Below are 12,547 nucleotides of genomic sequence, written 5' to 3'. Positions count from 1 at the left end.
GCCAAAAAGGAAACCAAGCGGTGCATTAATGGTTCGTACATGACAGTTATTTCCTTGGAAGTAATATAAGGCTATCGGTCAACAATTCAAGACCATCTTATAAACATGCAATCAGTGCCGGCTCAACGAATTTGGGGGCCCTAGGCGAGAGCTTTATATGGAGCCTTTTATTATATGTAATTATATATTTTTATTTTTTTTTCAATTAAAATTTATTTTTCTTGCTTTTTGAGAGGCAAAATTACTAATTAAATTTTTACATTCAAGTTTCACCAACATTTCCTTTTCAATTGATAATATAGCTAATTAACTTAATCTTTCTTGCGACATAGTTGATCTTAAATAGGATTTTATTAATTTTAATTTTGAAAAACTTCTTTCTGTAGAAGCAACTGTAACAGGTATAGTTAGTAATATTCTGTAAGCAATACATGCATTCGGAAAAGATTCTAACCTCTTTATATAATTTAGTACACTAATTGGAGAGTTTTCATTTGTTTGCAAAACTTCTCTTAAAATTTTTAGTTCTGAATATAAATCTAAGCCATCTATATCGGAATAAGTTTCATGTGTGAGAGAACATTCAAGATTAAGACAATTTTTTTTCAAACTATCATCATCTAGTGATTTTAGTTTTTCAAAATTAAATAAAAAACCAAAAATATTTTCATATATTTGAAATTGTTCAAACCTACTTTCAATTGAAGAAATAGCTTGATCTACTATATATAAAAAATAATTAATTCTAAAATATTCTTCAGCGGATTGTGTTGTCTCATCATTGACATTCTCATCAAACTGTTTTTTCATATGAATTATATGTTTTTCACGAAATATAGGCTCTATTTCCATTTTGGTTGCAATTTCTATAAATGAATTCATAGCAGATGTAAATTCATCTTCTCTATATTTTTTTAAAAAAGACATGAGACCTTTTAATTGATCTATAGCAACATCAATATGCATGTTTTTCGATTGTAAATTTTTACTAACAGAGTTTATAGCAAATAATATGTCATACCAAATAGTCATAGCTAGCAAAAACTCAAAACTTTCAATCTCATATGTTGCTAAACAATCAGCTTCACTTTTTGTTTTGGGATCTTCACTTGTTTTTGCCAGTTGTAACAAAGCATCTCTTATTTCTAGAATTTGAAATTTTATTGCTTTCACACTTTCAATTCGACTTTCCCAACGTGTTTGTGACAATGGCTTAAGAGTTAAACCTGTCACATTATCTTGTAAAATTTTCCATCGCTTTGTGGAAGAAGAAAATAGTGTGTATATACGTTGTACTACGCCAAAAAAAGATATAGCTTTAGGACAAGAATTAGCCATATCACATAGGACAAGGTTGAGATTATGACAACCACATGGTGTGTAAAATGCTTTAGAATTTAAATCAAGAATTCTTTTTTGTACCCCTTGTTTTTTCCCTTTCATATTAGACCCATTATCATATCCTTGTCCACGTACATCATTAATATCAAGTTCAAGATTTTTTATTGCATTTATAATTTCATTGAAAAGACCTTTTCCAGAAGTATTATCTACCTTTAAAAATTCCACAAAATGTTCATCTATTTTTATCGGACTTATTGAAATATCCACACATCTTAGTATGAGAGTCATTTGTTCTTGATGACTTACATCAGGGGTACAATCAAGTATAATTGAAAAGTATTTTGCTTCTTTAATCTTTTTTATAATTTTACCTTTAATTTCATTTGCTAATAATTATATCACTTCATTTTGTATATTATGTCCAAGATAATGATTATGGATTGCACCATGTTGAATACGTTGAACATGTTCTTGCATTACTGGATCAAATTCTGCAATCATTTCAATTATACTTAAAAAATTTCCGTTATTTTCTTGATAGATCTTTTCATTTTTTCCTCGGAATGCCAAATTATTTTTACCAAGATTTTTTACCACCGCTATTATTCTTAATAACACTTTTTTCCAATGATCTTTCTCTTTCTTAATTTGTTCTTGGACATTTCTATCAATTGTTTTATTCTTCAATAATCTTAGTTCTAAATCAATCCAAGTATTCATATTAGTAATATGCTCATTGGTTGTTTCGTGATTTTTAAGAATAGAACTAATATTTTTCCAATCCTTAGTTCCTCCATTAGCTAGTTGATTTGTATTAGATTTTGAATTAAACAACTTGCAACAAAAACAAAATACTTTATCTAGGTCTTTTGAATACACTAACCATTTTCTATCATGTTTCTCCCCATTTGGCAATTTTCGAATATAATGCGTAGTAGAAAAATGTCTAGAGTTCTTATCTATAGGAAATTTTAGATCATCAACTCTTATTGGACCATTTTCTACTAACAAATCTCTTAATTTTATATCAATAGTTTTCCATTGACTTGGATCAAAAATATTTGTAGGAATATAGTTAGGTTGATCATTAATATTTTCTCTCTCCTCTAAATTATTTTGAGCTTCATTATCAAGAATGGTGACATTACATGTTTGAACATTATCATGACCACCTTCGTTATTATCATCTTGTTGTATATTTTCATTATCTTCTAACTCTTTTTGATGAATTTCTTGTTCATTTATAAAACCTTCACTCAAATTTTCTGCAAGATTTTGTTTTTTACTAGTAATAAATTTGTCCATAGCTCCTTTTTGAGATTCAATTAGTTCTTCTCTTTGCCTTTTTTTTTTTTAGTTTTTCATATCCAGATAGATATTTTCTAGTAGACATTTGTAATTAAAAACTATTTATGAATAAATGAAGCACAATTTATAATTAAAAAATTACAATTTAATTAGAATAATATAAATTTAATGTATAAAACAATAGAACCTGGTTTATCAAAAGCACAATTGTAGCTTTACTTAATATGATCACTTTACACTTTAAACCTGCACAAAAAATTAAAATTAATATTAATACAAAGTAAATAAGTAATTTATTCTAAGTAGCAGTAAACCCTTCTTTTTTTTTAAGCAAGGAGTCAACTTGAACCACAAAGCTAAGACCAGCCCACTAAATCGGATTTCTTAAAAAAAAAAAACAAAACAAAAAAAAAAAAAAAAACAAAAACAAAAACAAAACAAAACAAAACATGTAAGAGGAGTTCTAGAGAAATCTAAAGACTAAAGCCTTTGACTCTTAAGTGCACCCACTGACCAATGACTATTCTGAAATCTATAGCATTCTAGAGAAATAACTTAAGAGAACAAACCAAAAAAACAATAGAAGCAGCAAACTTCTCTTCAAAAAAAACCCAGCAGGCAGCGGCAGCAGCAGCAAACTCCTCTTCAAAAAAAAAAAAAAAAACCAGACATCCAACAACAAACTGCAAACCATGAAGAAGACAAAGAGGCAAAGGAAGAGAAAATAATAAACGAACCTGAAATGAAGATCTGTGAACACCAATTGATGAGTAAGTTAAGGGTTTTTTTTTTTTTTTTTTTAAGAATGAAGGAAGATGGAGAGTCAGAACTCAGAAAGTGAAGAGTATTTTTTTTCTGCCTTTTCTTATTTGTATCTTCTTTCAATTTTTTGCCTTTTGTAATTTTTTCTTATGCAAGCTATCTTTTGTAATCTTTTCTCCTGCAAGCTAGAGATTTTGTGATAGGATTAGCTTGCCTTACATGTCACTTCAGAGCAACGGGACTTTTTTTTTTTTTTTTTTATTCAGATGAGAACTGAGATTTGGTGATGGTGTGGTGATCTTCAAGTCACTTCAGTCTTTTTGGGTTTGTGAGAAACGGGTTTTTTTTTTTTTTAAGATGAAAAACTAATACTATATAATATATTATTATTTTGGGGCCCCTGTTACAAGTGGGGCCTTAGGCGGGGGCCTAAACTGCCTATAGCTTCAGCCGGCCCTGCATGCAATAATTGCCCTGGAAATGATATAAGGCCATAAAATTGTTATCCCGTAACAGTGCCTTTTAATCCATATCATTAAGACATAACATCATTACTTGATGAAATTGGGCATTACGAACAAACCAAGAGAAATCACATCCATGGTAAGAACCCGATATCATCAAGAAAATGTTTTTCTTTTATTCTAAAATTTCAATAGAAGTTGTGAGATTTATTATTCATTTGACAGTCGTTAGGAGAATAATAAATCTCACAGCGGTCCTGTTCAATATGTCTTAACTCTTAAAATATATCAACATATCAACTAGAAGTTTCCACTTCTATGATCAAGACAAATCATCTTAGTTGATACGTTATAGTCTTCGCAGATGAAATACCCAATTTCATCACCGACTACGAACTATAAATTATGAGTTTACAAAGAACTTGTGATTTACATCTTCTGTGACGCTGTGAGATTTATTATTCTCCTAATGACTGTCAAATGAATAATAAATCTCACGACTTCTATTTGCATGAACTCTTAATCCTGAGAGAATAATAGACCTGATCATGAGGTGTAGGTTGCTTTGATATATTATGAGTGAAATCTAAAGTGATGGTCAAAACCTCAGTATGTTGGGCAGCCACATTTAGTGTTGATGGAACATATATTCTCAAGATGGAATTCATAGTCTATTGATGGAGATATAAAATATTCCCTTGAGATAAGTTTAATGGGTTCAGTTATTCAGAGAGTTAGGCCTAACCACTTTAGTAAGAAATTACTAAAGTATATATTTATGAAATTGGATTTCATAAATATATAATGAATAACTTTAAAGAATTAAACCGGGTACTCAAGGATAATATGTAGTAATTTACAAAGTGGGAGTCTACATTTATGACTTTGTGTTACTACGAATATTTTATGAAGGGGTTACATGTATAATAAAGTCTTGGGATATAATTTATTAATAAGGCCTAGAGTGCAATTATATTTATATAGTGGTATTAAATATAATTAATAGTAACTTTGGACTTGTCAAGAGTTGACGGAAAAGCCCAAGGCCCATTGGAGCTAGTGTCTTATTGGTCCCTTTTGGTCTCACTCCAAGCCACACACTAAAGCCCAATTGGAAAGGCCCAATAGGCCAGCCCAATTAGATAATCAGTTAGTTATAAAGGGAGAAACATACAGAATTTTTAGTTAGTGAAAAAGAAATAAGATACGGTGTGTGAGAGAGTGTGAGACACCTTTCATTCTCCCTTGAAAACTGATTGAGAGACCACACATCTTGGGCGTAAAGTGGAATTGGAGTGAAGATTAAAAGTGTTCCCAAGTGCTTCTAATCATTGTTTTGAATTTCTCCACACCAAGGTACGCCATCTTGTTCTTAAATTTTGAAATTTACATAGTGCACGTTATCAATCATGAATGAAATAGATTCTTTTTTGTTGCTTCCGCTATGTGTTTTGTATGAGATACAAAACCAGTTTTTCCTTCATAAACAACATCAATTGTCCTAAAAATATCATTCTTAACCTCTAGAAAAATCAAAATTCAATTGGATAAAGAGCAATTCCGATCTAAAAATTTACCCACAAAACAATCTCAAATCAAAACAAATAAAAAATTTTCACTCATACCTTTCTCTCTCTCACTCTTGCTCTCCGCCTCTCTCATTCTTTCTCTCCACTAGTTCAACAAAATACAACACAAAATTTAGATGAAAATAGATTTTAAACAAAATACAACACAAAATTAGTCAATTTGCATCTCAAAAGACAAGAAAAATAGATTTTAAATAAAATATATTATAATATAAAAATATTAAATAAATATTAATTTAATTAATACATAAATATAAAAATGCCCCATTTTAGTTCTCGCCTAAGGCCCCAAAATGAATAAATTTGTTATTAGTAATAAACAAAATACAACACAAAATTTAGATTAAAATAAATTTTAAACAAAATACAACACAAAATTAGTCAATTTGCATCTCAAAAAGTAAGAAAAATAGATTTTGAATAAAATAGATTATAATATAAATATATTAAACAAATATTAATTTAATTAATACATAAATATATAAGGCCCCATTTTAGTTTTCGCCTAAGGACCCAAAATGTCTAGGGCTGTCCCTGCACATGAGAAGAGAAAAAAAAAAATCAAATGAAAAGATAACATATCAAGTCTAAAGGGAATTTCATAGAACAAATTTCATGTTGTACAAAAATAACATATATAGAACAACTAAATAGGTGAATTCAAAGCAACCCAAACTAAGAATTTAAAGAAAAAAAAACACATGTAATAAACTTAACAATAAAAAACTTAAATTACAAAACTAAAGTGCATCAGCTTAATAAAAAGTTCTAAAGAACACAACAATTTATCAACCTAAAGCAGAAATGCACGAAAAATAAAAAATTCACCATAAAACTGAGAGAGAGAGAGAGAGAGAGAGAGAGAGAGAGAGAGCATTTTTTTGTGAGGGAAAAGTATGTAAAGAATGGAAGAGGGAATGACAAATTTATAGTAAGAGTGTGAATAAGAAAAGACAAAAAAAAGGAAGATGAAGGAAAAAACGAAGTGATATTAAGGTAAAGGGTAGCGGAGAGATGAAAATGTAAGGTAGAGGGTAGTGGGGAGATGAAAATGTAAGAAACGGAGAAAGTGTAAATATTAAAAATGAAAAGAGTAAATGTTAAAAAAATTATTAAAAAAAATTGGAAAGAAAAATGATAATGAAGTAGACGCTGATATGGTTCCACTAGAGCGTAACAACAATAAATACTACATTTCAGCTTTTAGATATAGATGTGTGTTTTGGTTGAGTCTCAACATAAAGTTTGCATGCTATATTTATTGACGGCACTTAATTGATTTTTATGGAAAAAACTTAGATGAACTCGGACTTAAATACTGTGAATACAGCAGAATTAACTGGTCATCTTCATCTCAGATTTGAGCCTGCCCCAGTTTAGGTACTATTATTGGAAGAAATAACTGGATCACTTCGCAAGTTGAAGGCACAATGATAATTTCCTTGTAGTTTCCAAAACATCCCATGTCACATTTAAATCTGCGATTCAGTTTACGGTTTAGATGTGCATTAAAAGCATTCCTGATTTCTTATTTGTCTTAAGGCTTGTTGCACGCTTGCAAAGGACCGATATAAGATCCTGGAAAAAAGAGGATTGATTATCCCAACAGTCAAGAGCAGTAGGTCAATTGATTATCCTTTTTATACTGTATCTTATCCTTCATCTTAGGATGGACACAAATACAGGCTGCTTAGGAATTCATCAGATTGTGGAGTTAGTTACGTACTAGGATCTGTGCAAAAGGCATTAGTCATATATTGGAGATTTGTGCATCAAAGGAAAGAAGGCTACTGCAAAATCAAGTCTAATTGGGTATTAGAGCAAATGTTCAACTGTAGGTTGGTATTTCGGAATAGACCATGGTAGTTGGTAAGATTCTTTATACTTGTAACTGCTTGATTGTTGATTAGTTGATTCATAGGAGTGATGACCTTAAAATCACTCAGTGGAGTTTTTGCCTTGTAAGTTTTTCCCCATTTGCTAACAAATCACCATGTCAATTTATTTTCTGCTGCATTTAGTTTATCTGGTAATTTGTTAGTATCTTTACGATATGCATACAATTGAACCTAATAATCAATTTGGGTAATTGAATTGGGGTCAAGCTATCTTAACCGAATAACAACATTAGAGCATCCATAGCAGATATGCCAAATGTGCCAAATGCCAAATATTTGGCATATTTGGCACACCAAACACAAAAACGGAGCTTTATCAGATGTTGCAAATCTCAAAACTTATACCACATATCTATAGTACCATGGCAATTTGCCACAGTATCAAATGACCTTAAAATCACTCAGTGGAGGTTTTGCCTTGTAAGTTTTTCCCCATTTGCTAATAAATCACCATGTCAATTTATTTTCTGCTGCATTTAGTTTATCTGGTAATTTGTTAGTATCTTTACGATATGCATACAATTGAACCTAATAATCAATTTGGGTAATTGAATTGGGGTCAAGCTATCTTAACCGAATAACAACATTAGAGCATCCATAGCAGATATGCCAAATGTGCCAAATGCCAAATATTTGGCATTTTTGGCACACCAAACACAAAAACGGAGCTTTATCAGATGTTGCAAATCTCAAAACTTATACCACATATCTATAGTACCATGGCAATTTGCCACGGTATCAGATGACCTTAAAATCACTCAGTGGAGTTTTTGCCTTGTAAGTTTTTCCCCATTTGCTAACAAATCACCATGTCAATTTATTTTCTGCTGCATTTAGTTTATCTGGTAATTTGTTAGTATCTTTACGATATGCATACAATTGAACCTAATAATCAATTTGGGTAATTGAATTGGGGTCAAGCTATCTTAACCGAATAACAACATTAGAGCATCCATAGCAGATATGCCAAATGTGCCAAATGCCAAATATTTGGCATATTTGGCACACCAAACACAAAAACGGAGCTTTATCAGATGTTGCAAATCTCAAAACTTATACCACATATCTATAGTACCATTGCAATTTGCCACGGTATCAGATGACCTTAAAATCACTCAGTGGAGTTTTTGCCTTGTAAGTTTTTCCCCATTTGCTAACAAATCACCATGTCAATTTATTTTCTGCTGCATTTAGTTTATCTGGTAATTTGTTAGTATCTTTACGATATGCATACAATTGAACCTAATAATCAATTTGGGTAATTGAATTGGGGTCAAGCTATCTAAACCGAATAACAACATTAGAGCATCCATAGCAGATATGCCAAATGTGCCAAATGCCAAATATTTGGCATATTTGGCACACCAAACACAAAAACGGAGCTTTATCAGATGTTGCAAATCTCAAAACTTATACCACATATCTATAGTACCATTGCAATTTGCCACGGTATCAGATGACCTTAAAATCACTCAGTGGAGTTTTTGCCTTGTAAGTTTTTCCCCATTTGCTAACAAATCACCATGTCAATTTATTTTCTGCTGCATTTAGTTTATCTGGTAATTTGTTAGTATCTTTACGATATGCATACAATTGAACCTAATAATCAATTTGGGTAATTGAATTGGGGTCAAGCTATCTTAACCGAATAACAACATTAGAGCATCCATAGCAGATATGCCAAATGTGCCAAATGCCAAATATTTGGCATATTTGGCACACCAAACACAAAAACGGAGCTTTATCAGATGTTGCAAATCTCAAAACTTATACCACATATCTATAGTACCATGGCAATTTGCCACGGTACGGACAACAATTGCAAATCTCAGAAATTATTATTTTATTGCATTTTTCTCTCTCCTCTTCCACTAATACCTCATATCTCTCTTGGTCTCTCCATCGACTCTATCTCATCTCTTCTCTCTCTGTCACTCTCTATCTCTTCCCTCTCCTCTCTGCTCAAGAAAGTTGCCGTCGATCTCGCCGCCTCACTTGCCAGTCCTCGCCGCTGATCTCGCCGCCTCACTTTCCAGTCCTCACCGTCGATCTCACTAGTCCTCACCGCTGATCTCGCCGCCTCATTCTCCACAGCTCGCCGCCGATCTCACCGCCTCATGCTCCAACGCTCGCCACTAACACCCACAGCTCTCACCGTCAACCTTCAGATCTCTCTTAATCGGGTTGTGGGTGTGAGATTTGGGATGGGTTTCGATGTGGGTTTTGGGTCGGCGTTTTGGATCGGTATTTTCGATGCTCCAGTGTTTTGGATAGGCGTTTTGGATCGGCGTTTGGGATGGGTTTCGATGCTCCAGCGTTTTCGATGTGGTTGAGTTTTTTTTTTTTTTTTCCTATTTTTTTGAGGTTTTTGGATTTGGAATTTGCTGGTGTTGTTGGTGTTGTTTCTGTTGATGTTGTTGGTTTGTTGCTGTTGATGTTCTTGCTGTTGTTGATCGGCGTTGTTGTTGTTGCTGTTGTTGATGATAATAGGGAGGAGAGAATATATTATTTTAATGTGTAGTAAATATTATTTTAATGTATAGAATTGAAGGATAAAATATCTGGTAAATGGGATGTTGTAAAATAACGTGGTAAAATAATAAAGTATGCTTTTGGTATGGCAAAATGACATTTTTATTTTGTAACATCTGCTACGGATGCTCATAATAAATTTTGATAAGAAGATAATTGTATATTGTGCTCGTGCACAGGCGCACAGAAAGAATCTAGGGGTGGTTGCGTGCAGAACTACTTGTAAATTATGTGCATCTCTGTGAAAGAAGTCTGAATCAAACACATTTTAAACTACCCAGATAAAGAACTAAGCTGTATAATGTAAGCATATATCAAACAAGTTGGCCTCTAAAATTTGAGATTTATGAACATGCACTAATGCCATTATGGCCTGTTGTCAGAGTTTTCTACAAGGAATCACCCACAACATAAATAAAGCACAGAAAATAAAGTGAATAAAAAGAATCGTTTAGCCGAGAAACAAAGCCAATTTTAAAAGAACAAAATTTTGAAACTCTTCTTATTAGATTAAACAAAAAGATAGAGGAGGCATTCTACCTTATCTTTTACAAAGCAGAGTTCCTTGCACATGCAGACATACCTTTTTTATTTTACTATTGGCGTTTGAAGCCTTAAGTTAAAGGCAAATACCCTGGTCACATCTCAAGATGAACATCATATCTCAGGTCTTGGAATCTCTTCAGCAAGCTTGACTTGTATTTTTCAACATCTGCATCCTCAACGGAATGTGAGGCAGACCTGATAACTGAGATAGCCCCAGCAAGGTGTAAAGCTCTAACAGCTTCATCTGAAAAATGAGAGTAAATTTAGCAACCTAGAGGGAAATACAACAGTAACTGAAATCCTGAAGCTGTTCTTAAAATACACCATATTGTCTGAGACAGTAAATTTTCCCCTATACAAAGCACAAGGCTTTTGAATATTCCATATTAAAGCATCTTGCCTTTCCTTAATGTTTGTATTACATATTGGACTAACCAACATATCAACTTCTTACCCATATTCTGTTACGAGCATTAGTTAAAGTCTATTTCACACACACACAAGTTTCTGTATCTCATAATAGTCATAATTTTGTATCAAATGTGAATGTAGGGGTATATGGCTCATGCATCTAGTGATTTTAAAGCTAAATTTGGTTTGTTGGGAATGAATGAAATGAGACTTATATGAGAAGGTAAGGAATAGAAATTTATATTCCATTCCCCCTTTTAATGCCAAATGCAATGAATGTAGTTCATCCTGTGACAGAGGCAAGGTGGTGGTGATAATAATTTCTTATTCGAACAGGCATGGGGATGAGCATCCCACTTTTGGTGTAAAATTCTATTTCCTCATTTGAATGGTCATTCCCATTCCCTGCCCAAACCAAGCACCTGAACTCCAGCAAGACAAATGTTGTAAGCCCCTTATCTAACGCCTTCCTCTTCCCAAATGGTTTTAACTAGTTACAACACAATGGAACTGTTGGCTCACGACATCACTCTTGGCAAGGATTATAGACTTTTTTTCAAGGTCAGTCTAGATTTACAGTATAGTTATTCAAACATGCTAAGCTGTATGGCTGAGGTGTTGCAACCATAGTGGGGCAAATATGAGGCAATCATGATTTGTAGATGACAATTATTCATCCATTGTCAAAATGATAATCAACCTACATTTATTGGTGCCCCAAAAAAATGGTTTAAATATGCCAAAAGTGGGCAGAGATGTGGGGAAATGTCCAAAAATGGGCAGGGGTGACCATGAGTACCTGTGCAGAGCCTTTCCAGAAGAAAGACGAGAATTTTCTGTTTCAGAAACTGCTCTGCGACTCAACTGTGTTTAATTTTCTCTTAGATAGCAATTTGGTATCAATGTTTGTTCTATTTGGTTTGCAGGGCTGGTAGTGCAAACCACTGTATTTGGGTTCCAATCCCCTGCATGATTTATGGGGCTCTCTGCTATTCAAATAGGTTCTTGGGATCTATTATTGATCCCACTGAAACCATGGGAATTTTCCTTTAATTGTGCATTGTGTACCTTGCTGATTCATTTAAGGAATTCTCTCACATACTATTATGTATTACAGGCGGTGGTCTGTATGTGGCTCTTGTGTCTTGTCTGTAATCGTTAGCTACTTCTCTTTCTTCACTCTCGCATGTATTAGTATGCAAATTCATCCTTAGTCTGTCACTTAAGTGCAGCGGCTGATGTTGTGTAACTCGTTCCTCTGTGTGCGTGTGTGCTGCTTATTGTTTTCTTTTTCACGCCCTTGTTCTTCCTTTGTCTTAAAAAGATGCACTGTGGCTTTCTGTCGTATGTATATCTGCCAATTGACCTTAGATTTTCAACCTTTAGCAATATATCTGTCTTGCCATGTCATGGGATGTTTTGCTTGCCCCCGCTAGTGTGTGCTACTGTAGATCACATGTGACAATCCGGATTTTTTTTTCAAACTTGAGGCCAATTTGAAATTAACCATTCTTGCATGGTTAGCATAAGACATCCATCATGTCTTGGCAACAAAATGAGCTCCCACTTAACTTAAGTAAACTATTTTTCTGACTTTAGCTTGCCAAAAACTTTCCAGCCAACTGCTTTTTTCTTATACCCACGGAATCAGGTACGTAAAACACTAATCAAAAAAATGTTTTTTGTTTCTTTT

At 33.0% G+C, this 12,547-nt stretch overlaps 1 pseudogene; it reads right to left on the bottom strand.

Annotated features, from left to right (window-relative positions):
- Positions 1-201: 201 nt before the first annotated feature.
- On the bottom strand, positions 202-1,632 carry LOC142640033 (uncharacterized; annotated as a pseudogene).
- Between the last annotated feature and the right edge of the window lie 10,915 nt (positions 1,633-12,547).

Source organism: Castanea sativa, chromosome 6 (genome assembly GCF_040712315.1).
Source record: "Castanea sativa cultivar Marrone di Chiusa Pesio chromosome 6, ASM4071231v1".
In the NCBI taxonomy this organism is placed as follows: domain Eukaryota; kingdom Viridiplantae; phylum Streptophyta; class Magnoliopsida; order Fagales; family Fagaceae; genus Castanea; species Castanea sativa.
Note: the sequence above shows the minus strand (reverse complement) of the source record. Positions and strands in the feature narration are given on the sequence as shown.